This window comes from Lepus europaeus, chromosome 8 (genome assembly GCF_033115175.1).
Source record: "Lepus europaeus isolate LE1 chromosome 8, mLepTim1.pri, whole genome shotgun sequence".
Lineage (NCBI taxonomy): Eukaryota > Metazoa > Chordata > Mammalia > Lagomorpha > Leporidae > Lepus > Lepus europaeus.
Genome location: NC_084834.1, coordinates 64,593,585 through 64,619,347, shown reverse-complemented (window position 1 = coordinate 64,619,347; position 25,763 = coordinate 64,593,585). Strand labels below are relative to the sequence as shown.

The 25,763-nt window shown below is 41.0% G+C and overlaps 1 protein-coding gene and 1 non-coding gene across 2 annotated transcripts in view; one reads left to right on the top strand and one right to left on the bottom strand.

Annotated features, from left to right (window-relative positions):
• ANK2 (ankyrin 2) overlaps window positions 1-25,763 on the top strand; it is a 657,856-nt gene that overhangs the window by 52,889 nt on the left and 579,204 nt on the right. The gene's annotated exons all lie outside the window — the stretch shown is intronic.
• LOC133766107 (U6 spliceosomal RNA) lies at window positions 3,395-3,501 on the bottom strand. Its single transcript, XR_009866661.1, has one exon. It is a non-coding gene; the product is annotated as a U6 spliceosomal RNA (small nuclear RNA).

Sequence of the window (25,763 nt, the reverse complement as noted above, 5' to 3'; positions counted from 1 at the left end):
TACATAAATCTTAAAAATAGTAAAAATTCTACTCATTCTACTCTATTTAATAACTCCAATGATTTTTAATAACCTTCAATTGGCATATTTCTGTGCAAATCAAGAGTTTTACTGTGAATCTTCAATGCAGGAGTCAATGTCAGAACTGTGACTGGAATTGTGTTGTCACTCCCCATGTCTTGGAGATTTATCCCTCTAGACTTCTGCTTGACAGACATGGGGATTGAAGCATTTGGCTCTCTTGGCTTGAGCATTATACAGCATCACATCTTACTGGAGTTCACATTTGGCAAGCTTAGTATTGTTATTTCAGAAACAATTTGATCATCAATTCTCAGAGGCTTTGGGGGAATTGATTCTTTGAAATTCCTAAGACATTGATTTTTTGTGATACAGAAATGGCAGTCTGTTCAGTCACAGTGGGGACTGATCTTTCCAATGTCTAGAATAATGCACATCTGGTATCAAATACTTGGAAACCAAATTAAATAATATAGATGTTGCTTAGGAGAATTGATTGTGTTCACAGGGAGTTGTGATGAAATCTGAGAATGATGAAAGCTCTGTTATTATGAATGCTATAGTAAGAGGTTCTCAGAGCTAGACTGGAAAAATACTGAAAAGCTAAATATTGAAAAATCTTGCTAGGATTCATGAGTGTTACTCTTACCCCTCCCCCCTTTCTTCCTTTGTGCCATTGTCCAGTTATATAATTTTATTGCTGATGCACTCTCCTGAGGCACCTTACCCACAGCAGTGATGTTTCTTATCGGTAGCTGTCCAACAACATTAATGAGAGCTTCCACGGATGGAGCCCCATGTGCCAGGCACTGGTCCAGGTATTTTACCTGTATTAGTTTATTTAATCCTCCCCCAAATCTTGTGTGCTGAAAGCTAGTATCATCTCTGGTTTTAACAGGAGAGGAATGACTGAAAGTATAAAGTGTTAGTTTAGAGTAGATATTTTCTGGGCAGTTAATTAATAAGCAATCTGTACCTATGGAATTTATAGGTTATGGATTCTTACCCACTGAAATCATGAAGCATCTTCGTCATAACTATCATCCTTTGCTACATTTTGCTTGCTAAATTTTTATTTAAAATATTTTTAAGAATGTTTTTATTTTAAAAACAAGGAGAGAGAGAGAGAGAGAGAGAGAGAGAGATTGAGATAAGATCTTCTATTCACTGGTTCACTTCACAAATGCCTGCAACAACCAGGGCTGGGGCCAGGCCAAAGCCAGGCACCCAGAACTCTTTCTGGGTTTCCTGGGTAGGTGGAATGACTGAAGTACTTGAGGCATCTGCTGTCTTCCAGGATGTTCATTAAAAGGAAGCTGGATCTGAGTGGACCTGGGCCTGGAACCCAGGGAAGTTGATATGGGATGGGGGTGTCTTAAGTGTTAACTCGCTGTGCCAAATACCTGCTCCATACCTATTAGATTTTAAAAAAAAGTTTATTCATTTATTTTCATCTATCCAAAATGCAGAGTGACAGAGAGAGAGGGAGAGATAGCTTCCTTCCCCTGGTTCACTTCCTAAATGCCTTCAACAATCTGGGCTCTGCCAGCTGGAAAGAGAAGCTGGGAACTCCATCAAGGTCTCCCACCTGGCTGGCAGGAACCCATGCACTTGAGCCTTTATTTGCTGCTCCCCAGGGTGCATTAGCTGGGGGCTGGAGCGGAGGGGTGCAGCCTGGAGAACTCCACCGCAGGAACTCCGACTGTAATGCAGCTTTGCAGGGGTCTGCTGTGTCACAATGCTGCCCCTCTGCTGGATTTTCAGGTGAATCTTACCTTTGTGTTGTGCTTGTAGCCCTTTCATAAAATAGGGGAGAAATTTGTGGATTGAGAAGTGTTATTTGTAAAAGAGAAAAGACAAGTGTAAATTGCTTCATAATTTTGTGTTGGAATCTTTTAAAAAATACATTCCTTTAGGTGTGTGATTTTGAGTGCATTCACTGTTAGAAAAATAGGATTTTTCCTGTTTATAGTCTATATAAAATGTTTATCATGTTCATTTTGCTTTTATTAAACACTACATATATATTGCATCAGCATCTAGCAAGGTAGATGAGTGTAATTGAGTTTTGTTTTTGTCTTTTCCTCAATCAGGAAAATGCTTTCCTAATCCCACGTTCTCCAAAAGTTTTTACACACAGTGAAAGCTATCCCTAGAGATGTGCCTGTCTCTTTCCACGAGTCCCTGGAGGTATGACTCGCAGGCCCCCCTTTTTCCCTTGCCCTTGTTAGGAGCCTGTGCGTGAGCACTGCAGCCAGTCCAGGGATAAGCAAGCGCGCATCCACGTTCAGTTCAGCAATTCCAGGGAGAATCTCCACGCAGCACTGTGGCATGGTCTCTTACTGATGACCCAGCTTCCTATTAGTCTGTTTTGAATTTGAAATACAGGTCTAAATATATTTTACTCTCTGACCTGTTTGAAAAATGTCACTTCTTCCTAATTAGCTTTTCTGTTTTTCATTTTCCGAAACAGTACTGTGGGGTAGATTACTAACCACCAGAACGGTCTTTACAAGATAGCAAATCTTCCTAATTACCAAATTTAAATAGCTCTTTACTTTCCTAGGAAACACTTTCACATTGAGAGAATTAAGACGGAAGTTGCATAAAAATAAGAGAATTCCTTCAGGCCTGCTCCTGGGCAGTAAATTCCATCTCAATAATCTGGAGAGGTAGGGGGTGAGGAGATTAGCATGTGAAAGGAAAGCCCATTTTCTTCCTTGCCCTGAGCTTCTCTGGTTTCTGTTTGCTTCTGTGGTGTCATCCAGCATTCTCCTTCCTTCAGACTTCCTTCAGGAGTCCTGTGTGATGTATATTCTTATGGTTCTATACCTTGTAGATTTTATCCTCCTCACAGCGCTTGTACATTCATAATGTAGTTTGGGCCTCTCTTCCCTCCATCTTCATATACGATTCGCTGTCCAGTTCCCATTGATTCCCTGGCTATAATGTTTTAGATTCAACCACTGCATTCTAATAATTGCTGATACTATAAAAATCAAAAAGCCATAAAAACTGGGCTCTCTTCTCTACACTTAATGGGACTTGTTATTTTCTGACATATTAAATCAAAGGCACTGTAGGTATAGTTATTATATATACTTTCTTTATGAGCAAAATACATATATTTAAGAATAAATCTATTATATTTGAATTTCTGTTGCTTTTGTTATTGTGTCTTGAAATTTAGAGAGTGTGTGTTTTATTTACCCAGCATGTTTGAAATAACTTTAGTTAGAAACTGCATTTCTGTCTTCTTTTTTTAAAATATCACTCAATAACTTACTGGGTATCAGAATTAAAACAACATTTGATAATTGTGAAATGTGTTTGTCTTGATACTTTTGATTAGTTGTAAACTAATCTATGAAAAAAAAATGTGGACTGCTTCACCAGCTTGTGTGTCACCCTTGTGCAGGGCCCTTGGCCATCTTCTCTGTGTTCTTTTGGTTTTAGTGTATGTGCTGTCGAAGCAAGCCCTGAGCCATTTACTCCTTTTGCCTCTCTACAATGTCTTAGGCAGTTTTCTAAGTTTGTGTTCAGTAAATAAAAATAAAATTCTCTTCCAAGTTGAATGTGAAGACAGTGCTTGAAAACTAAAATAAATGTGAACATGATGTTTCTGGTTTTCCTCCACTATCCTTACTGTGTCCCATTTTTGCATGTAGCTGCATCCCCCCCCCCCCCCCCAATCATTCTATTCCCTTACAGACTCCTTGAACGAAAAAACCAAGTCGCTGGTTAGGTTCTGAAGCACACCACAGGCTCACAGGCTCTAAAGACGGGCTTCATTCATTTAGCTGTAGTGTTGTAGGACTACAGAGAAGTACAACGGGAGGAATGATAAATTCTTCTACAAGTGATGTGGAATTATGAAAGATGGATCAAAATTTGTGTTGGGGCTTGAATTTGCTGGACTTAGATTTCAGGTAAATCTCCCCTTGTGGGAGAGTGCCAGCATTTTCAGTGTAACTGTGCAAAGTGCCCCAGTAGCCCAAATGTGCTGGAATACTGAAAATGAGGGCCTCTAGGGGTGAGTCTGTTTCTTTGGAATTCAGTCTGTTACTCAAGTAAAAAAAAATGGTTTTCTTAATGTTTGATTAAGTAAAAACATTGAACATAAAGGGATGCAAAGGAACATTAATTAGTTAAGGAAAAATTACCAAGTTCAAATCTCTGAGATAATTTCAGCGATCTACAGAATTCTACTGATTCTTCACTTTTGTAAGAGTTTAAAATATTTAATGGCAATTTGAAAATTCAGATAAAATATTTACTGGAAAAGAATCAAAAAAAGCCACAGGAATGTTAGTTTTTCTATTTTCTAGATAGTTTTGATAGTTTAAGTTGTATTCTAATTTTTACACTTCTGCCTCTGAGCTTCTGGAGCCCTCTAGTGGCATGAATTTAGATGGCCATCTGAAGTTTTGAAAAGGCTCACTATTGCTTGATAATGTTTAATCAAAGCGCTTTTAACATCTCATTGGGAGAAAATTAAACTTGCCAATGATGAGAAAGAAGTGATCATTTGGATTAAATAGAAAATAGTAACTCTTAGAAGCACCGTTGCAATAGTCAGTTTATTTAATTGGCTAGGGTTCTAAGAAGGCTCCAGGGGACAGATTTTGGAGGTGAATGCCATGAAATTTTATCTAGAGGGCTAATGGTAACAAATCAACAGGGCATCAGGAAGACACAATGAAGTGATAATTGACATACTTTCTTTCATCTGTAGACTTTAGATGATTAGGAAGTACTGCCTTTGGGCGGGATAGCCTGCAGTATCCAAAAGATAAGTAAATGGGTAGAATTTGTCCTTGTCCCAAAGAAAACAGATTATAGAGCACAAACGGTAAGATAATTGGTCGGCTTTCCTTCAGAAGACTCAAGGCAGAATCATCCAGTTGAACACGTTCACATCTAGGTTCAGATCTAGGCACGCTCAGTCTTTGACCGGCAGTAACTGATGGGAAGAAGATGTCTATGGTATTTGCTGTCATCTTAGCCAGGAGGCTTAAGATCCAGGATCTGGAGCCCCAAGTTTGGGCTCTAACTGACTCTGGCTGTTGCTGTGTATCCTCTCTGGGCCTCCCTTTTCTCATCTGTAAAGTGGGGAGAAATATTCTTTACTCTCTGTTATCCTTATATTTTAAATATTTATTTATTTGAAAGACAGAGTTGCAGAGAGAGGTGGAGACAGAGAGTGGTCTTCCATCTGCTGGATCGCTCTCCAGATGGCTGCAATGACTGCAGCTTAGCTGATCTGAAGCCAGGAGCCAGGAACCAGGAGCCAGGAGCTTCTTCCTGGTTTGCCGCATAGGTGCAGGGGCCCAAGGATTTGGGCTGTCATCTGCTCCTTTCCCAGCCGCAGGGAGCTGGGTCAGAAGTGGAGCAGACTGGACTCAAACAGGTGCCCATATAGGAAACTGGCGCTGCCGTCCAAGGCTTTAACCTGCTATGCCACAGCGCTGGCCCCCCTTGCTAACTTTGAAAACACTTGCCAGCAGGCTAGTACTGGTGCTAGCTAGGATGAGAGGAGACAGAGAACTTCTAATTCCTGAGTGTAGGACTATAATGCAAAGTGGTGTACACAAAGCCAGGCAGTGTTAGTCTCCCAAAGGAAAGGACTCTCCCAGTCTCTGGGACTGCCATTTGTTTGGTACTCTTCTCTTTTCACTTTTGGAATATTGGGCAGAATTCTTGGGGGTCTCAGTGGGAGACCAACGAGTGTTTTCATTCACTTTTTGAAACTGTCCTTGAGACTTCTCAAAGCACATTTTATATGAATTATTGCTTTATAGCACTTTATATGGAATCTAGCCATTAAAATCCAGGCTTTTCTCTCCTTCAGCCTGCCTGGGGGAGTTAACACCATTGGTGATTCATCCTGCAAGGCAGCTTCTTGAGAGTTTACAGCCTGGGTATTGAATCTGTACTTTAACTGCATCTGCTGTCTTGCAAACAGGGAGAGAGATAGAGACAGAGGTCTTCCATCCACTGGTTCACTCCCCAGATGCTTGCAACAGCTGGGGTTGAGCCAGGCCAAACCAGGAGCCAGAACTCCATCTTGGTCTCCCATGTGGGTTGCAGGAACCTAAGCACTTGGACCATCCTCTGCTGCCTCCCAGGGTTCCCGACCCCAAGCAAGAAGCTGGATAAGACAGCATAGGTGGGACTTGTTCCCCGGCACTCTGAAATGGGATGCATGTCCCATGCCAAGGCCTAACAAGGGATAAACTGTGTCTTAGAGTGAACTTGCAGCACTAACTTAAAACAATGGCAATCATAGACATTTCTGTACATAATTCGTTGCCTTTTTTTCTCTGAAATTGTCTTGCTTCTGTACCTCCTGGGCTACCTACTATTTTTCATGCTTCTTTTGCTTAAAAACTTCCTCTGATCCTCTCAACATGTCCTTTTCCTCTAATCTCCACTAAGTGTTTCCTGTGACACATCAGTCTCCTATTTACACCACTCTCCCTTCTCTGAATCATTTTCAAAGGCATTCATTCATTTATTCTGTGTGTGTGCGCGTGTGCGTGTGTGCGTGCATGTGTACTGGTCACTGGGGTTTGAGAAGTGAGTTCTGCAGTCCTTTTGTATTTTATTTCTAAAATCCTTATTATATGGATGTGTTTATTTGTGAAAATTGATCAGGCCTTATGGTATGATTTGTTGGTCTTTGATAAAAGACTCAAAAACTGCGGTTTGGAGAGTAGGAAAGGAAAGATAAACATTGATTACAGGCCGGCGCCGTGGCTTAACAGGCTAATCCTCCGCCTTGCGGCACCGACATACCGGGTTCTAGTCCCGGTTTGGGCGCCGGATTCTGTCCCGGTTGCCCCTCTTCCAGGCCAGCTCTCTGCTATGGCCCGGGAAGGCAGTGGAGGATGGCCCAAGTCCTTGGGCCCTGCACCCGCATGGGAGACCAGGAGAAGCACCTGGCTCCTGGCTTCGGATCAGCACGATGCGCCAGCCGCAGCGGCCATTGGAGGGTGAACCAATGGCAAAAAGGAAGACCTTTCTCTCTCTGTCTCTCTCTCACTATCCACTCCTCCTGTCAAAAAACAAACAAACAAACAAAAAACAAACGTTGATTACAGTGCAGGAGGATTGTGATGTCATATATTCTGATGTGGATCCTCTTGGTCAGTGAGGACTGAGGAAGTGATGACAAAGTTGAAAGTTAAAAAAAAGTTTACAAAAGTCTAAAAGTTTAAAGACTGGCCCTGCATTGAGGGGCCCTGCATTGTAGCGGGTTAATGCTGTTTAGAGACCCAGCTGCTCCATTTGGGTCTCCCATGTTGGTGGCCAGGGCCCAAGTACTTGGACCACCATCTGTTGCCTTCCCAGCATGCATTAGCCAGAAGCTGGAACAGAAGCAGAGGTGGTGCTGGGACTTGAGCTGCAAGTCTGATTTGGGATGTGGGTGTCCCAAGCAACAACTTAACCTGCTGCCCAACAGCGCCTGCCCCAGGGGCTAGAATTTGCTGGAGTGCTCAGGCTCAAAAGGAAGTGAAGGAAGGGGAACTAGTGAGGAATGCTTTGAGGAAGGAAAATTCCTTTCCTTTCTACCTTTCTTGGTTCTCATCTGGGTCCCTGTAAAAAAAGACAGATTAGGGGCTGGCGCTGTGGTGCAGTGGCACAGCAGGTTAAAGCCCTGGCCTGCAGCACGGGTATCCCATATGGATGCTGGTTGGAGTCCTGGCTACTCCTCTTTTGATCCAGCTTTCTGCTGTGGCCTAAGTCCTTGGGCCCCTGCATCCACATGGGAGACCTGGAAGAAGCTTGTGGCTCCTGGCTTCAGATAGGCTGAGTTCTGGCCATTGTGGTTATTTGGGGAGTAAACCAGCAGATGGAAGACCTCTCTCGGTGTCTCTACCTCTCTCTGTATCTCTGTCTTTCAAATGAATGAAATAAAACTTTTAAAAAGAAGGCAGATCAATAAGAGAAAAACATTGCAAATTTATGAAACATAAGGATTATATCCACATGGGAGCCCTCATAAAGAACTGAATCCAAAGAAGCAGTTAGAGGTATTCAGTTATTTTCATGCATAGAGTTGGACAAAAAGTGGTAAAATTATGAAAATGTGACAAGACAGAGGGGCTTGGACTGAGGAATTAATGGTGGGAAAGTGACTAGGAAGATGAGGTAGTTTAACAAAGTTGTTTCTTCAGATTTTTTCCAGCCTCAATTTCCGCCCCCTAAAGGTAAGGTTATTGCTTTCCTTCTGATATAGAGAGGACATCTTACCTATGAGGATTTTATCTCATGCTTTCATGAAGAAAAGAAAAGGTCAGAAGGCCCTTCTGTTATTATTATTTTTCTTAATTAAGTTTTTTTTTTTTTTTTTTTTTTTGACAGGCAGAGTGGACAGTGAGAGAGAGACAGAGAGAAAGGTCTTCCTTTTGCCGTTGGTTCACCCTCCAATGGCCGCCACGGCCAGCGCGCTGCGGCCGGCGCACCACGCTGATCCGAAGCCAGGAGCCAGGTGCTTCTCCTGGTCTCCCATGCGGGTGCAGGGCCCAAGGACTTGGGCCATCCTCCTCTGCACTCCTGGGCCATAGCAGAGAGCTGGCCTGGAAGAGGGGCAACCGGGATAGAATCCGGCGCCCCAACCGGGACTAGAACCTGGTGTGCCGGCGCCGCAAGGCGGAGGATTAGCCTGTTGAGCCATGGCGCCGGCCCCTTCTGTTATTTTTAAGATGTATTTAGCTACATGGCATATTTTGTGACCTTTCAATACCAACAAATACATCTTAGCATTCCTCTTATGCTGTAATAAAAATAATTGCACTGGGGCAGGTACTTGACCAAGTGGTTAAGATGCCACTTGGGATGCCCACACCCCTTATCAGAGCGCCTGGCTCCACTTGATTTCTGCTTCCTGCTAATTCACATCCTGGCAGGAAGCAGGATTTCTGAAGTGCTGGAGTCCCTGCCACCAATGAGGGAGACCTGGATTGAGTTCCTGGCTACTGGTTCAGCTTGGCCATTGATGTTGCAGGTATTTGGGAAGTGAACCAGTGAGTGGGAACCCTTTCTGTCTCTGTGTGTCTCAGCTATAAAAAATAAATAAGTAAATCAATTAAAAAGTTGTACATTGCTATGTACATTGTGCACAGATATTTGCACATTACATAGACACCCATCAAGGATGCAGATAAGAAGTTTCAGGAGAAAACTGAGAAAAGAGAGAACGCTGTGAATCCCAGAAGTTTGGTCTTTCCAGAAATCCCTCTCATTCTGTTCAGTAGCTTTCACTTGGGAGGCATCGTTTCAAAGAGACCTCAGTAGCTAGTACTCTTATTAGCTGATCAGCTTAGCCCATCCCAGGGGCAACACAGTCAAACCAAATGTATCGTCTGATATTTTCTATGAGTTACTTCTTTTTAAATTTTTTAAAAGATTTATTTATTTATTTGAAAGGCAGAGGCAGAGACAGAGAAAGGTCTTCCATCTGCTGGTTCACTCCTCAAATGGCTGCAATGGCTGGAGTTGTGCCAATCTGAAGCCAGGAGCCAGGAGCTTCTTCTGGATCTTTCATGTAGGGGCAGGGGCCCAAGGGCTAGGGCCACTTTCTACTGCTTTCCCAGACTATAGCAGAGAGCTGGATCGGAAGAGGAGCAGCTGGGACTAGAACCAGCGCCCATATGAGATGCTGACACTGCAGGATGTGGCTTTACCCACACCACAGTGCTGGCCCCGTGAGTTACTTCTACAACCTGAAGCAGATTTAGATTTTTCTAACCATGAAGAAAATGAAAATAGCATGAGTGACAAAAATAATTCAAAGAATGTTGATATAATATATTCTTATTAATTTTGGTCACATCATTTCTATGTGTAGTTGTGTGCCACATAGCATTTTGGTCAAGGCTGGACCACTTATAAGACTATATGGTCTGATGGCATCATAGCCATCTTAGATGGTGTAAGTGATCTATGTGATGTTCAAACAGTAAGAAAATTGCCTAGCGATACATTTCTCAGGACATGTCCCTGTAAGTTAAGCTATACATGGCTATATAGTCTTTGTTTTGAGAGTGCTGCTGAACAGTGCCTCAAACTAGTTGGGTGTGTTGCTGTAGAACCTCCAAACTGGATCTACTCACCTGACGTGCAGAAAGCAATCACATTGGGGTGGTGGAAGAGAATAGGTATTTATTGCAAAGCACAGAGCAAGGAACTGGGCAGCTATTGCTTAATTCCCGGGCCCTCTGAAGAGTTGGGGATGAAGGTTCTTAGAGATTAAAACTGGGGCTGAGAGGTATATGATATGCTTGTATCCAGGTTCCTGGTTGGTCAGTGGTGCTTGTGGCCTTCCTTTGAATGGTCAGTGATGTCTTGCTCTTTAGGGAATTCATGATGGCCAGGTGGGCTCCAGTTGGTCTGGGGCTTACGTGAAGGTGGTAGTTATATTCTGCCCAGACCTGGAATTCTCCTAAAAAACCTTCCGGACAATGCAGTCCTTGACTCCTTGAGTGTAGCGATTAGAACCTTGTAAGGCCGGCTGTATCACTCCCTTTAGTCAGTGAATTCCTTTTGATAAAGGAGAAAGGACAGGCAAGGACACCTTGGGCTATGGGAGACAGACAAGAGGCTGGGTCCTACTTTTTCATTGTAACAGTTCCCTTTCAAGAGGTAAGCTATAGCTGACAAGTAATATGCAAATATAAGGCTCAAGTGAAAAAAATCACATTGTGAGGAACTGGCTCACCAAGTACACTTTTAAAACATTATTTATTTTCATTTTATTTGAAAAGCAGACATATAGAGACAGAGAGCTCCAATCTACAGTTTTACTCCCTAAATGCCTGCAACAGCCAGTGTTGAATTAGGCCAAAGTCAGGAGCCTGGAACTCAATCCAGGACTCCCTAGTGGGTGGCAGGGATGCAAATACTTGAGACATTACCTGCTGCCTCCAAGGGTGTGCAGTATCAGGAAGCTGAAATTGAAGCAGAACCAAGACTCAAATCTAGACACTCCAGTATGGGGCACAGGCATCCCAATCAGTGTTTTATCCACTGTACCAAAAGCCTGCCTCCACCAAGTACAGTTTTTAAAAGCCTTTCTAATGAAAATGCTGCAAACATTGAGAGTGGTCTAAATAATATATCTGTAATCTCATATTTGAGATATAACCAAGTATATTTCCATTTATTTCATATCATTTATTAAATCACACAGGTAGATATTCCATTTATTCCACTCAATATTGTGTTTCCATCCATATCCTTTGGATACTTCATTTTTATTGGCAATAGTGTAGGACTGCATAGTAATTTATTTGACTACTACCTCAACTTTTATTTCATAAAATTATTCTAATCAAAATATAGTGAGAGCAACATTAGTGTTGTTTTTTGTTTTATAGAGATTTCTGCTAAAACGTGTAAACATTTATTTTTTGGCAATATACTTTCTTTTTAAAAGATTTATTTATTTATTTGAAAGAGTTACACAGAGTGAGGAGAAGCAGAGAGAGAGAGAGACAGAGAGAGAGGTCTTGCTGGTTCACTCCCCAGTTAGCTGCAATGGAACTGCGCCGATCTGAAGCCAGGAGCCAGGAACTTCTTTCAGGTCTCCCATATGGGTGCAGGGGCCCAAGGAGTTGGGCCATCTTCTTACTGCTTTCCCAGTTCATAGCAGAGAGCTGGATTGGAAGTGGAGCAGCCGGGGCTAGAACCGGGGCCCATATGGAATGCTGGCACTTTAGGCCAGGGTGTTAACCCTCTGCGCCACAGAGCCGGCCCTGGCAATATACTTTGATGTTAGATATTGAAATGATATTTCTTGTTATCTAATACATGTATCCATTGCTTAAATTCACACAACAGTTTTTCCTTCTTTTAAATTTTCATTTAGTCCTGAGTCAACTGTCTGAGACATTCACTTTTCTAGTGGTAGGTGTACAAATGTTAACAATGCATGTAATAGCAAACATTTATTTATTGAACTCTGTGTGTCAAGAAGCCTTAGGTGCTATGGAAAATTATAGAAGTGAGTAAGATGGGACCTCTGTCCTCAGAAAGATTACAATTACAATTTAGTGAGGCAAAAACAAGACAAAGTCCTGAGTTGATGACATGAGACCTTGAAGAACCCTTTAGGGTGGCTGTCACCAGCCTGCCTCTTTTCTGTGGTTGCTGGAATGTCATAGCCCAGCTCGCATATGATATGAGGAAAAGCACGCTAGATTCTGTTTTCCACAGTTTCAGGAGCAACTACCTGCTACCTTTGCTGCTGTCTGGCTGCCCTTGCTACCTATCTATCTGGGCGTCTTCAGGAAGTCCCAGACAATCTCGGTCAACTTTTGTAAATCGAGATGATAAGTCTTTTAGCAACCTTTCAAGATTGTGGTAAAAAAGGAATCAGTCATATATATGGAAATGCCTTCAAAGGACAAGTGGTTTGACACAAACATTAGTTAAATTCTGTCAGTACTCTGGTAACTTCACTATGGCTAACTCCAAATCCTGAAAAATGATTTCTAATTGACTGATATGAACAAATACACAAGATCTGCTTATGCTAAGGGTTGGGAGATGGGGCTAAATAAAACACATAGTGCTTCCCCTTCAGGGGTTCATCAAGTCTAGCTCCTCTGAAACAGGTAGGTTTCAGCTTGCAATCACTGTGTCATGGAACCAGTTTTGGAGAATAGACAAGAGCCTACAGCAGGATTGCTAGCTAGATTATTTGTGTTTGTGTTTAGTGGTTGGGGTGGATGGTGGGAGTGGCTCTCAGATAATCACCCAGCACACCATTGATGGGAATTGCATTTCTCTGATTTCTTATATGAGGGAAATTTGATTATAACTTCTGACTTTTTAACACCATTCTTTTTAGGTAGCACTAATATATTTTTTAAGATTTATTTATTTATTTGAAAGTCAGAATTATACAGAGAGAGGAGAGGCAGAGAGAGAAGAGAGAGAGAGAGTAGGTAGCACTAATATTTACCATTCATTTCTGATTTGCTGATCTGGCCTTAATTACCTGTTTTTTTTTTTTTTTTTCTTTTTAAAGATTTTTTTAATTTACTTGAAAGGCAGAGTTATGGAGAGAGGAAGAGAGACAGAGAGAGGGAGGAGAGGAAGAGAAAGAGATATCTTCCATTTGCTGGTTTATTCCCTAAATGGTTGCAATGACCGGGACTGGGCCAGGCTGAAGCTAGGGGCTGGAACTTCTTTCAGGTCTACCATGTGGGTTCAGGGACCCAAGGACTTGGGCCATCTTCTACTGCTTTTCCAGGCATAGCAGAGATCTGGATCGGAAGTAGAGCAGCCAGGTCTCAAACTGGCGCCCATATGGGATGCAGGCACTGCAAACGGCAGCTTAATCTGCTATGCCACAATGCCAGCTTCTAATTATCTGTTCTTTATATCATATTGACCTCTAAGGAAATCTGATTTGCACTAAAGCAGTTAGAAATTGAAGTCTGCTCCCCTGCAAGTTCACTGTATCATCATCAAATTTGCCCGATCTTCATTCCTATTCACCAATGTTCTCTTCCGGCACTGTAGAGCCATTCTCTTGCTGAAGTCGGTTCCTGGTATATTCTTCATAGTGATGTCCATCTTATAAATGTGGACTACATGATTTTAAAGATAATTCTGCTTTTATCATAGTCACCTTTTTCTTATTGATAATGAAGAACAATAGGATGGAGATTTATCATTTGCTTATATAACAATCTCAGTTTAAATGTATGAGAGAAATTCTCAGATTTTACTACTGGTTTAGGGCTTTCTTTAAATCCTTGAATATGGAGTACTCAAAGTGGTTATTTTATGTAAACATTTGTCCTGTTTAGTAAACTTGAATATTTACTATTTTAATTCTCAGACCTGGCCAGAGTGATTTTCGCAGTCTGATTCTTGCCCTCCCCTGAATACAGTCCTGCAGTAGGGGGAAGTAAGCTGCTTGTGATAGAGCCTGGAGTTCCGTTTTCCCAGAACCGGCAGGGCATCTTTCAAGGCTTCTTTTCTCCTAGGAACTGGTCCGGAAGACGCCTTGCGCTCTCAGGGCCCCTCTCTGCGGCACCAAGGCATTAGACTGCAGGGAAGACTCTGCAGCTGGCAAGCCCATTAGCTTCAGCGAGGCTGACAGGAAACGAATTTGCTTGTGTATCTCCACTCAAGGCCAATGCCATTAAGATCTGCAAAACAGCATTATCCCAGACTAAAGATTTTTAAATACTGTTGCTTGTGTAACCAATAAGACACTTTCATTTCCATTTAGACCAAGGGTTGGGAACCTCAGTAATGGAGGCACAGTAGTTAAGAAAGTAAACAATCATAATGATGAAAGAAAGAAGGGAATCTAAATATTGAGCTAGCTGTAAAATAGTTGATTCTATACAGCATAATATTATTCTATAGTGTAATTCATAGACAGCATTCATATATATTCATATGTAGCATTAATATATAGAATAACATAATTGTATAATTTAATACTCTTTTCTTTTAAAAATATTTATTTTTAAATGCTGGATGTGCAGCAAACTTTTAAATTTAATTTAACTTTTTAAAAGATTTATTTTATGTATTTGAAAGTCAGAATTACAGAGAGAGAGGGAGAGACAGAGATCTTCCATCTGGTTTATTCCTGAAATGGTCACAAGAGCCGGGACAGGGCCAGGCTGAAGCCAGGAGCCCGGAGCTTCTTCTGGGTCTCCCACGTAGGTGCTGGGGCCCAAGCACTTGACTAGATCAGAAGTGGATCAGCCGGGACTTGAATTGGCACCCATACTGCATACCAGTGCTGTAGACGGCTTAACACACTATGCCTATGCCACAGTGCCAGCCTCTAAAATATTTATTTGAAAGGCAGAGTGATGGAAGGAGGGAAAGACGAGCAGAGAGAGAGAGAGAGAGAAATATCTCCTCATTTGGTTTACTCCCCAAATGCCCAAAACATCTTCTGGTGAGTCAGGTTGAAGCCAGAAGCCAGGATTCCATCTGGGTTTCCCACAGGATAGCAGGAACCCAAGGACTTGGGCTATTATCTGCTGCCTCCTAGATGCATTAGCAGGAAACTGCATCCGAAGTGGAGTGGCTGGGGTGGAATCCTGGGCACTTAGATATGGGAAGTCGGAATCTCAAGTGCTTGCTTAACCCCTTGTACCACAGTGCTTATCCCTGTTTATTATACTTTAATAACCTTCAGTTAAATTTTTAAAAAAGTTTTCAAAATGCTATTTGGCAGTAATGCCACAAAAGATTGCATTGACATTAAAAAAAATTCTCTGCATAAATCTATTTGCATAGGACAGAGAGCAAATACTACAGAAGAGCATAGCATGGGAAAGAAGACTTGCCATATGAAATTTCTAACTTCTATTTCCACCAAAAGTAGAAATAAGAGTGTAGTCATAGCACAATTTTATATATTTTGTCAGGAATAAAGAAAAAGGCAAATTGTTTGTAATACAAAAGTAAGCTCATATTCTTCATCATTTTAAGCTTGATTTAAAAACTTTGAGTAATTCCTATGAAAGATACTGCCAACCAATTGTAAATCATGACCCTATTTGGATCCTAATTTTCAAAAATTGTAAAAAGGAAAAGAAATAGGTTCTTTATATTTCTTCTTCCAGATGTGTTACATAATTACATTCATTTTGAAAATATCCAGCAAACTGTATATTTGTACATATGACAAAAAATTTATAAGTATTTGTGATGCAAGAAATGTAATTTAAACAGTCACTGGATATTTGATATTAAGTAGTTTTCAATTTCTTTTTTAAAATATTTACTTATTTGAAAGAATTACAGAGCCAGAGAGGTCCTCCATCCATTGGTTCACTCCCCAGGTGGCCGCAACAGCTAGGGCTGAGCTGGGCTGAAGTCAGAAGCTTCATCCAGGTCTCCCATGTGGGTGGCAGGGGCCCAAACACTTGGACCATTTTCTGCTGTTTTTCCCAAGCTATTAGGAGGAAGCTGGATTGGAAATGAGTTGCAGGGACATGAGCTGGTGCCCATATGGATGCCAGCATTGCAGGCGACGGCTTTGCCCACTATGCCACAATGCTAGCCCCTAATCATTAATTCTTAAAGTGTGATGATCATTTTGGTTATATTTTTAAAAATCCTTTATTTCAAATATACTATTTTGAAATATCTATTATTAAATCTAGAATTTCCTACCATATAATCTAATGTGTGCTTCTTGGAAGGGAATGGTAATAGAAGTGAAACATAATTGGCCGTGGGTTGGTAATTGTTACAGCAAAGTGATGGGTCCATTTGCAGTCAAATACGAAAAGCTATAAAAGTAATAGTAATGAAGTCAAATAGTGATTATCTTTGTGCCAAGTTCTATTTAAGTCCTATATATATATATATTTAAAGATTTTATTTTTATTTATTTGAGAGGTAGAGTTACAGACAGTGAGAGGGAGAGACAGAAAGATCTTCCTTCTGTTGGTTCACTCCCCAAATAGCCGCAACAGCCAGAGCTGTGCTGATCCGAAGCCAGGAGCCAGGAACTTCTTCCTCGTCTCCCATGTGGGTGCAGGGGCCCACACACTTGGGCTGTCTTCTACTGCTTTCCCAGGCCATTGCAGAGAGCTGGATTGGAAGAGGAGCAGCTGGGACTAGAACCGGCGCCCATATGGGATGCTGGCACCACAGGCGGAGGATTAACCTACTGTGCCATGGCACCGGCCCCATCCTTTATATATATTCACTTATTCAATCTTTACTATACCCTTGTGATAAATATGTTATTACTATCCTCATTTTACAGGGGAAGAAGCTAAGTTAAATATCTTGTCTGGGTCACAGAGCTAACAAGTTTGTCGAATCACATGGGTTCATGTGAGCACATGTGAATTTACCTCTCAGCTTAAGAAATAAAACACACACATATACTATCTATTTAACATAATTGAGGACCACCTATTTATTGAGTTGAATCATATGAGATTCTATGTGTAGGCCAGAAATGACTGAACACTGTCACATGGTTTAACTCAATTATCTCTTCCCAGTTGCATTCTCTCCTCAACCCCTAGGAAACAACTGTTATCATTCTCATACATTTATTTGTTTTTTTTTTTTTAAAGATTTATTTATTTATTTGAAAGTCAGAGTTAAATAGAGAGAGGACACACACACACACACACAGACAGAGGTCTTCCATCTACTGGTTCACTCCCCAATGGGCTGCAATGGCCAGAACTGTGCTGATTTGAAGCCAGGAGCCAGGAGCTTCTTTCTGGTCTCCCATGCAGGTGCAGGGGCCCAAGCGCATGGGCCATCTTCCATTGCTTTCCCAGGCCATAGCACAGAGCTTGATTGGAAGTGAAGCAGCCGGGACTCGAACCAGCGCCCATATGGGATGCTGGCACTGCAGGCAGAGGCTCCACCTGCTATGCCACAGTGCCAGCCCTCCCATAGAGCCTTTAATATTTAAAATTGGCTACAAAGAAAATCAATTCTGTTTTTGAGATATTCTGTAAAATACAATGTTGACCAAAACATTTTGACTCAGAAGATTCATTCTTCTCTGTGTATAAAAATATATGGGAGGGGCAGACATTTGGTGCGGTGGTTGATACCTGTTAGGATGTCTGTGTTACATGTTAGAGTTCTTGGGTTTGATACTGAATCTGGATTCCTGCTAATGAAGACCCTGGGAAGAAGTGGTGATGGCTCTTGCCACCCACATGGGAGACCTGGATTGGATGCTCAGCTTCCAACTTCTGTTCCATCCCTAATCCTCTATTACGGGCATTTGTGAGTGAGCTAGCAGACAAGTGTGCTCTCTATATGTGTCACTCTGTGTTTCTCTGCCTCTCAAATAAGTAAATAAAAGTTTCAAAAGTCTATTTGGCCATATGAAGTGAGGTCGATCTCCCAGCATTTTTGTGCATAAATAATGATTTAGGAGGGAACTGCTTATTATGTCAAGTTACCACTAGAATTTTTTTTAATTTAAAAATTTATTTGAAAGGCAAAGAAAGAGAGAGAGAGAGAGAGAGAGAGATCTCATCTGCAGCTCCACCTCCCAAATGGCTACAACAGCCATGGCCAGGCCAGGCCAGGCCAAAGCCAGGAGTCCAGAACTCAATCCAGGTCTCTCACGTGGGTGACAGGAAGCCAAATACTGAGTCCTAACTTGCTGCCTCCCAGGATGCAGATTAGCAGGAATGCTAGAGCTGGAAGCAGAGCTGGCATTTGAACCCAGGTATTCTGGTATGAGATGCAGTTGTCCAAGTGGCATCTTAACTGCTGCGCCAAATGCCTGCCCCTTCCCTTTGAAGTTTTAATGTCTTTGGCCATCTGTGAGAAAGAATATAAAATCAAATATCTTCACTCACACTATCCAGATCACATACATATCTTGCCAATTATTTCAGTTTAGACTGATAAGTGCTCTTTTAAGTTTTGCCAAACATGCAATGCAAAATTAAAATAAGATAAAAAGATAAAAATAAATAGCTGCTATCAAAGTTCTTCTCATGGGAAGAACTCAATCAGCTGTTCAAACTTACCTTCTGCTGCTCTCCTTGATGAACTCTCTATTTTGGATTGCTTGTTCCTAAGGGATGTTACATTAGGCCTGTTTGGTTGCAAGAAAATCACTTGGATAATCTTTTTTTTTTTTTAAATATTCATTTATTTATTTGAAAGCTACAGTTGGAGAGACAGAGAGAGGAGAGACACACACAGAGAGAGAGAGAGAGAGAGAGAGAGAGAGACTGACCTTTTACCTGCTGGTTCACTCCCCAAATGGCTGCAATGGCTGAACGGGGCCAGACTGAAGCCAGGAGCCAGGAGCTTCTTCCAGGTCTCCCATGTAGGTGCAAGGGCTCAAGCACTTGAGCCATCTGCTGCTGCTTTCCTAGGTGCATTAGCATGAAGTGGAGCAGCCAGGACTTGAATTGGCACCCATATGGGATGCCTGTGCTGCTGGCGAAGGTTTAGCTCACTTCGCCACTGCACCAGCCCCACATTGCAGCATTATCTAAGAAAGACAAGGCTTGAAGGATATGGAAGATTTCTTAAAACACCTGCAGCTCTATTTGAAGAAAAATTTTGTTGAGAAGGGTTAAGTTTACTCTATGTAGTTTCAGAAGGCAGAAGTTGTATTATCAGGTGTAAGCTATAGAAACAAATTTCTTCTTAAAATGAGCTTTCCAACACTTGAAGGTGATTTAGAGTAGAACTGTATACCTTGCGAAGCAGGGAAGACCATGTGTTTAAGCAGAGGCCATTTAGCCACTTGTCGGGAATGTTGTAGAAGGGATTCCCACACTAGGTGAAGATTGGTCAAATGACCTCAAGGTGTTCTTGATTCTAAAGGAACATGTGAAAATCTAGATTTTTTTTTTAAAGATTTATTTGAAAGTCAGAGTTGCAGCACGGGGTGAGGTAGGGTGGGGGCGAAGAGGAGGGAGATCTTCTAGCCACTGGTTCTTTCCCTAGATGGCCATCAGGCTAAAGCCAGGAGCCTGGAACACCACCTGGGTCTCCCACATAGGTGTCAGTTATCCAAGCACTTGGCCATCCTCCTTACTGCTTTTCCAGGCACATTAGTGGGGAGCTGGATTGGAGGTGGAGCAGCTGGAACTCCAACTGGGTTGTTGGCATTGCAAGCTGCGGCTTAACCCCTGTGCCACAACATCAGCCCCCTGAAACTGTAGAATTTTGAAGGTGGGCATTTATGTGGTTACACATTATAAAAAGATTTGACTTTGTTCTGTGAGCTTCTGAGGAACCAAAAGCAGAGGTGTTGGAAAACCAAAGTGGTAGGAAAGAAAAGCTCTTATTCTAGAGCTACCTTGGTTAGATAAGAGAACTGAAAATATTAAAATCTACTTAGAATTTCCTCATACCTTAATCTTCATAAATAACAGAAGCAGAGGGAATATTTATAATTTTTTCCTTTTTTTTTTAAAGATTTAATTTATTTGAAAGTCAGAGTTACATACAGAGAGAAGGAGAGGCAGAGAGAGAGAGAGAGAGAGGTCTTCCATTTGCTGGTTCACTCCCCAGTTGGCTGCAACAGCCAGAGCTGCGCCTATCCGAAGCCAGGAGCCAGGAGCTCCTGCTGGGTCTCCCACGCAGGTGAAGAGGCCCAGGGACTTTGGCCATCTTCCACTGCTTTCCCAGGCCATAGCAGAGAGCTGGATCAGAAGTGGAGCAGCCAGGACTTGAACTGGCGCCCATATGGGATGGGGGCACTGCAGGTGGCGGCTTTACCTGCTATGCCACAATGCCGGCTCCTTGTTTTTGTTTTTTAAAAGACAAACTTATAATAATGCTATAGATATGCTGTGTAATTATTAGATGTTGGTAAACATTTTTAGAGAACACAAATCACTTTTTATCTTGTTCTTCAGCATGTATAGTTTCTTTTTTAGTAGGCAATATTGTAAGTTTTGCATCAGGGCAGGATATCAGAATTGTACCTGGTAGTAACTAGCATTTTAAGGGTTTGAAAGCATCCCAATGTCCAAGCTGCATTGCCATAGAATTTTAATTTTTTAACATTTAAAAAAGATTGATAAGTCTACATTGTTCAACACTGTTGATAATTATAAAATGACTAAGAAAGGCTGGTTAACATCAGGTATTTGATATTTACTGAGGGTTTCACAGAAACAAATGATTTATGTTAACTACAGAAGAAAAAATGTAGAGCTGATACAAGATAAGTATTAAGAAACTGATTTGAGGGGTCGTCACTGTGGCGCAGGGGTTAAAGCCCTGGCCTGCAGCACTGCAATCCCATATGGGTGCTGTTTCAAGTCCTGGCTGCTCTGCTTCCGATCTAGCTCCCTGCTAATGTGCCTGGGAAAGCAGCAGAGGATGGCCCAAGTGCTTGGGTCCCTGTACCCACATGGGAGAGCTGGAAGAAACTCCTGGCTTTGGATCAGCTCAGCTCTGGCTATTTGGGGAATGAACCAGCAGATGAAAGACTCTCTCCCTTTCTCAGATACTCTGTATTTCAAATAAATAAAATAAATGTTAAAAAAAGAAACTGATTTGAACTGATACAAGATATATGAGAGACATAGACATGCTTCACCTTGTATTGTTTTCTGCTTCCCCTGCTTGGTTGATCTGTTATTATTTTAGAAACACGGAAAAATGGGCCAACCCATTGGCCTAGAGGGTAAAGTGCTTGTGGTGCTGGCATCCCATATGGGTGCTGGTTTCGATCCATCTCCCTACTAATGGCTTGGGAAAAGCAACAAAAGATGGCACAAGTATTTGGGCCCCTGCCACTCACATGGGGGACCTGGATGAAGCTCCTGGCTCCTGGCTCCTGGCTTCGGACTGGCCCTGCCCTGATCATAACAGCCATCTGGAGAATGCACCAGCAGATGAAGGATCTCTCTCTCTTCCTTTCTCTCTCTCTCTCTGTGTCTCTCCCTCTTTCTCTGTAACTCTCACTTTCAAGTAAACAAATAAATCTTTAAAAAATGGAAAATTTCTTTTAAAATGAAATGATGTAGATAAAATGGAAAGCTTTGTCCTGATGTAAAGGAAGATATGAATTTTATTTGCATGGCATGCTATTTCTTTTGTTTTATTTTAAAATTGATAAATGCTTATAATAGATTGTTTTGGAAAAGATTGCACTATTTTCAGACCTTCCATCTGCTACCTCAAAGTCAGATTTCTTTTTTCTTTTTTGGAAAATATGAGCTTGTACTTTTTTTTATCCAAAATTTTGAAATGAAACCACAAGAATATGGTTTACCTTAGGGAGAACTTCATCTTATACTGGTAAAAACTTAAAGGTATTTGAAAATGCAAAAATAATTTCCAATTAAATTTTTATATTGTTTTAAAGATTTATTTATTTGAAATGCAATGTAACAGAGAGAGGGCATCATAGAGAGGGATAGAGATATCAAGAATGATCGATCTCCATTTGGTTCACTTCCCCAGATATCTGCAGTAGTCAGTGCTGGATCAGATTGAAGTCAGGAGCCCCCAGAATTCCATACAGTTGCCCCACATGGGCGGAAGGGGCCCAAACACTTGAATCATCAGCTACTGCCTCCCAGGATACATTGACAGGAAACTGGATAGGAAGTAGAGTACCTGGAACTTAAACTGGCACTTTGCCCAGGTGCAGGTTAACTTGCTACACCACAATACCTGCTCCTAACTCTGAAGTGTTTCTATGATAAAAGTGAATTTCACTTTAAGACATCTATAAAAGGTCATAAAAATCCTTTGGAAAATGTTTATGCAGTTAATAGTTTATTTGCACATGCTTCTAACTTGGATAATTATACAATCAGTTGATGTGTATTAAGGTTTTATTTATGTGGCAGCATTGTGGTGTAGCAGGTTAAGCAGTCACTTGTGATGCTGGCATCCTATATGGGCAGCGGTTTGAGTCCTGGCTGCTCTACTTCCTATCCAGCTCCCTGCTAATGGCCTGGGAAAAGCAGTTGAAGATAGCCCAAAATGTTTGGGCCTCTGCCATCCATATGGGAGACTTGAATGAAGCTCTTGGCTCCTGGCTTTGGTCTGGCCCAGTGCTGGCTGTTGTGTCCATCTGGGGAATGAACCATTGGATGCAAGATCTCCCTCTCTGTCTCTTGCACTCTCTATCTCTGTAACTCTGACTTCCAAAATAAATAAATAAATAAATAAATCTTTTAAAAAATATTTTATTAGTAAGAATTTGCTGTATTTAATGCAGTTTTTTGATAGACAATTCTCATTGTCTAGAAGAAGAATCAGGTGATTTTTTGGAAGATATTTAATTGATAAAATGATAACTAGAAGTAGAGCATATGGTTATATAATTTGTTTATTGCTTTTTCTATTCCTAGGCAATAAAGTAAAATTAATCCCAGAACAAATACTTCTGGAAACATAATTTAAGTGTAATTAAGTATAGAAGTACGTGTCGAGAAGTACAATATCCAACCCTGAATTTACACTTAGTGACTTTTAGGCATCAGGTTTGACTTCTTTCATCCATATGAGTCGATGACTGTGTTCTCTTTCTGGAGAGGAGGTACTGAATTCAGAGGTAAGAAGCACTTTCCTCTTCCGCCTCCCCCAGCCCTCCCAGCTCTTCTAGCTTGGAATCAGTCTTAAGTGCTTTCATCAAAGAATGAACTTCCTGCCAGGAGTCTCATTTGCCTGCCAACACGAGAGCGAGTTTGGCTATAGATTCTCAATTTCAGAGTAACACATCTCTTTCCAAGGAGGAGCCACTGACAGAAATTGACCCTAGAGGCAACTATAAAGCATAGAAAAATAGAATGAGTTTAGGTTATATTCTCAGGAAGTAACTTGGTTTAAATCCTATTCCTAGAACTTGTAAGCAATATGAATCTGGGAAATACTTTCTGTACTAAGCCTTAATTTGTATGTCTATATAATGAAGATAATAACAAGTCTGTTATGAGAATCCAATGAAATAATCAACATGCACGTATCAGTGGTGCTGGAAAAGCCACTCTCTCCTTTCTTCTTTCTTCCTTGAAGACCCTCATTCCAGAGGGGTCTTTTCTCATATACAGAAGGAAGGAATGCTACACAGAGAGGCCAAGAAAAATCTGAAGAGGCAGGCCTTGTGGGGTTTCCCTGTGCAGTCTGTTGCTGTTAGATCACAGTCTTTTATCAGTTGTGCTTCTACATGGCTATTTGCTGTTGAACCTAAGCATAAAATTAGGCAGTTTTCTCTGAATCTTTAAGTCTTCACTTCTGACAGTTCTTGTTCCACATAGAACTTAAGTTAAAAACATTTGTTTCTCTCTTGTTAACCTGTCTCTTGTTAGGGGAATGTCATTGTGAACCTTATGATGAGTGAGGAAATATACCACAGCTTTCCACTGTAACAGCAAACAGTGCAGAACCAGTGAAATCTACCTCATAGGAGCCCTATCTTTGGATATTTTACTAAGAAACTTGGCATGATGGTTATTAGCCCTGCATTCCAGGGCAAGGTGATTCAAGAGGGGCCTCAGTTGCTTCCAGCGCTCTGCTAAAGTGAGTAAAATATTTTTCTCTATGGAAAAAGAATAAGACCTACTGATTATACAGTTAGATAAATGTCAACATGCAGAAAGAGGATGAAAATGGACAAGATTAATTTCTTAAATTGTGATAAAAACATATAGAGCACAAAACTTGCCACTTTAACCAGTTTTACATGTTCAGAACTGTGGCTTGTGTGCACTTACGTTGTTGTGCAGCTCCTACCATCATCATCTCCAGACATTGTATTCATCAAACAGTAACTCTGGATCCAGCAGTCCTTGGCAACCACCATTCTACTTTCTGATTCTGGGAATCTCAAACAAGAGGCATGGTACAGTGTTTGTCATATTGTGATTGGCTTATTTTGCTTGTTTTTCCTCAAGGTTCATCCATGGTATATTATGTGTCATAATTTCCTTTCTTTTCAAGGCTGAATAATAGTCCATTGAATGTTCATAGCATATTTTATTTGTCCATCAAGGGACATTTGAGTTGCTTCTACCTTTTGGCTATTGTGAAAAATGCTGCTATGAATATGGGTATACAAATAACTGTTTGAATTCTAGTTTCCAGTTCTTTAAAATATATATCTACAAGTGAATTGATGTATCATATGACAAAAAAATTATTCCATTTTCGGTTTTTGAGGAAGCTTCATATTGTTTTTCAGAGCAGCTGTGCCATTTTACTTTCCTACCAGCAAGACACAAATATTACAACTATTGTACATCCTCATCAGCATTCCTTATTGTGTGTGTGTGTGTGTGTGTTGGATAATAGCTCTTTTGGTGTGTGTGAAGTGGTTGATTAAGGAATATGACTTGCTATATAAAATACATAACCTGTCTCAGTTCCTACCTATGATCCAGGCACATGGTAAGTGTTTAATGAATGAGCAAGAATCTGCACACCACATATAAAAGTAACTCTCAATAGAAAATAATCCAAATAGTAAGTGTAATTTACTTATCCATCTGTTCACATATTCAGTGAATGAACTGGGGTATGTGCCACACATTATGTTAATTGTTAAGGAGTCCAAATTTCAATAAAATGTAGCATTAAGGCAAATGTTATTCCTTCTCTTAAAGAGCTTGCAGTCTGGCTCTCTTTAGAGAATAAGGCTGGGTTGACAGGACATGACAGTTAATTGGAGTGACCTTTCAAAACACCTAGCCCTTTGGCTCTAAAGCCTGTATTTTTCAAGTCACATTATATTAGTAATGGTCCTGAGGTTTACTTTTGGTGACGCATATTTTATCTTACAAATTAGTATATCTCTAGGTATATATTTATTTATATCTATATCTATATAAATCAACCAGTAGTTTATTTCATATGAGTCAAACCCTCTGGTGTTCTAGGAGTAAAATAAGCTCTAATAGCTATAAGGCATCCATTGTGTGTAATGAATTAACATCTCTTTGCATCTAGAATGGTACTAGTTATTTGTCCTGGTACTAGTTACTTGTCATTATACTAGTTACTTGTCATCCTTGGGAGAATTGAGAAATAGTCACTCAAATGATTTTTTTTTTATTCCATGCCCAGTTGAAGGACCCCCTACTGAGGAAGTCAACCTCAATGGATTTTTAATTTTTGAGTAAAATAATAAACTTGAGCTGATGAACTTGTAAAACTGAGGATTACTCATGGGACTATGGTAATAACAGAACTATTTTGGACACTACACCACAAGAGTCACATCTACTAGTGACATTATTGATTCTGCTTTCTGTGTTAATTCAGAATGAGAAGGA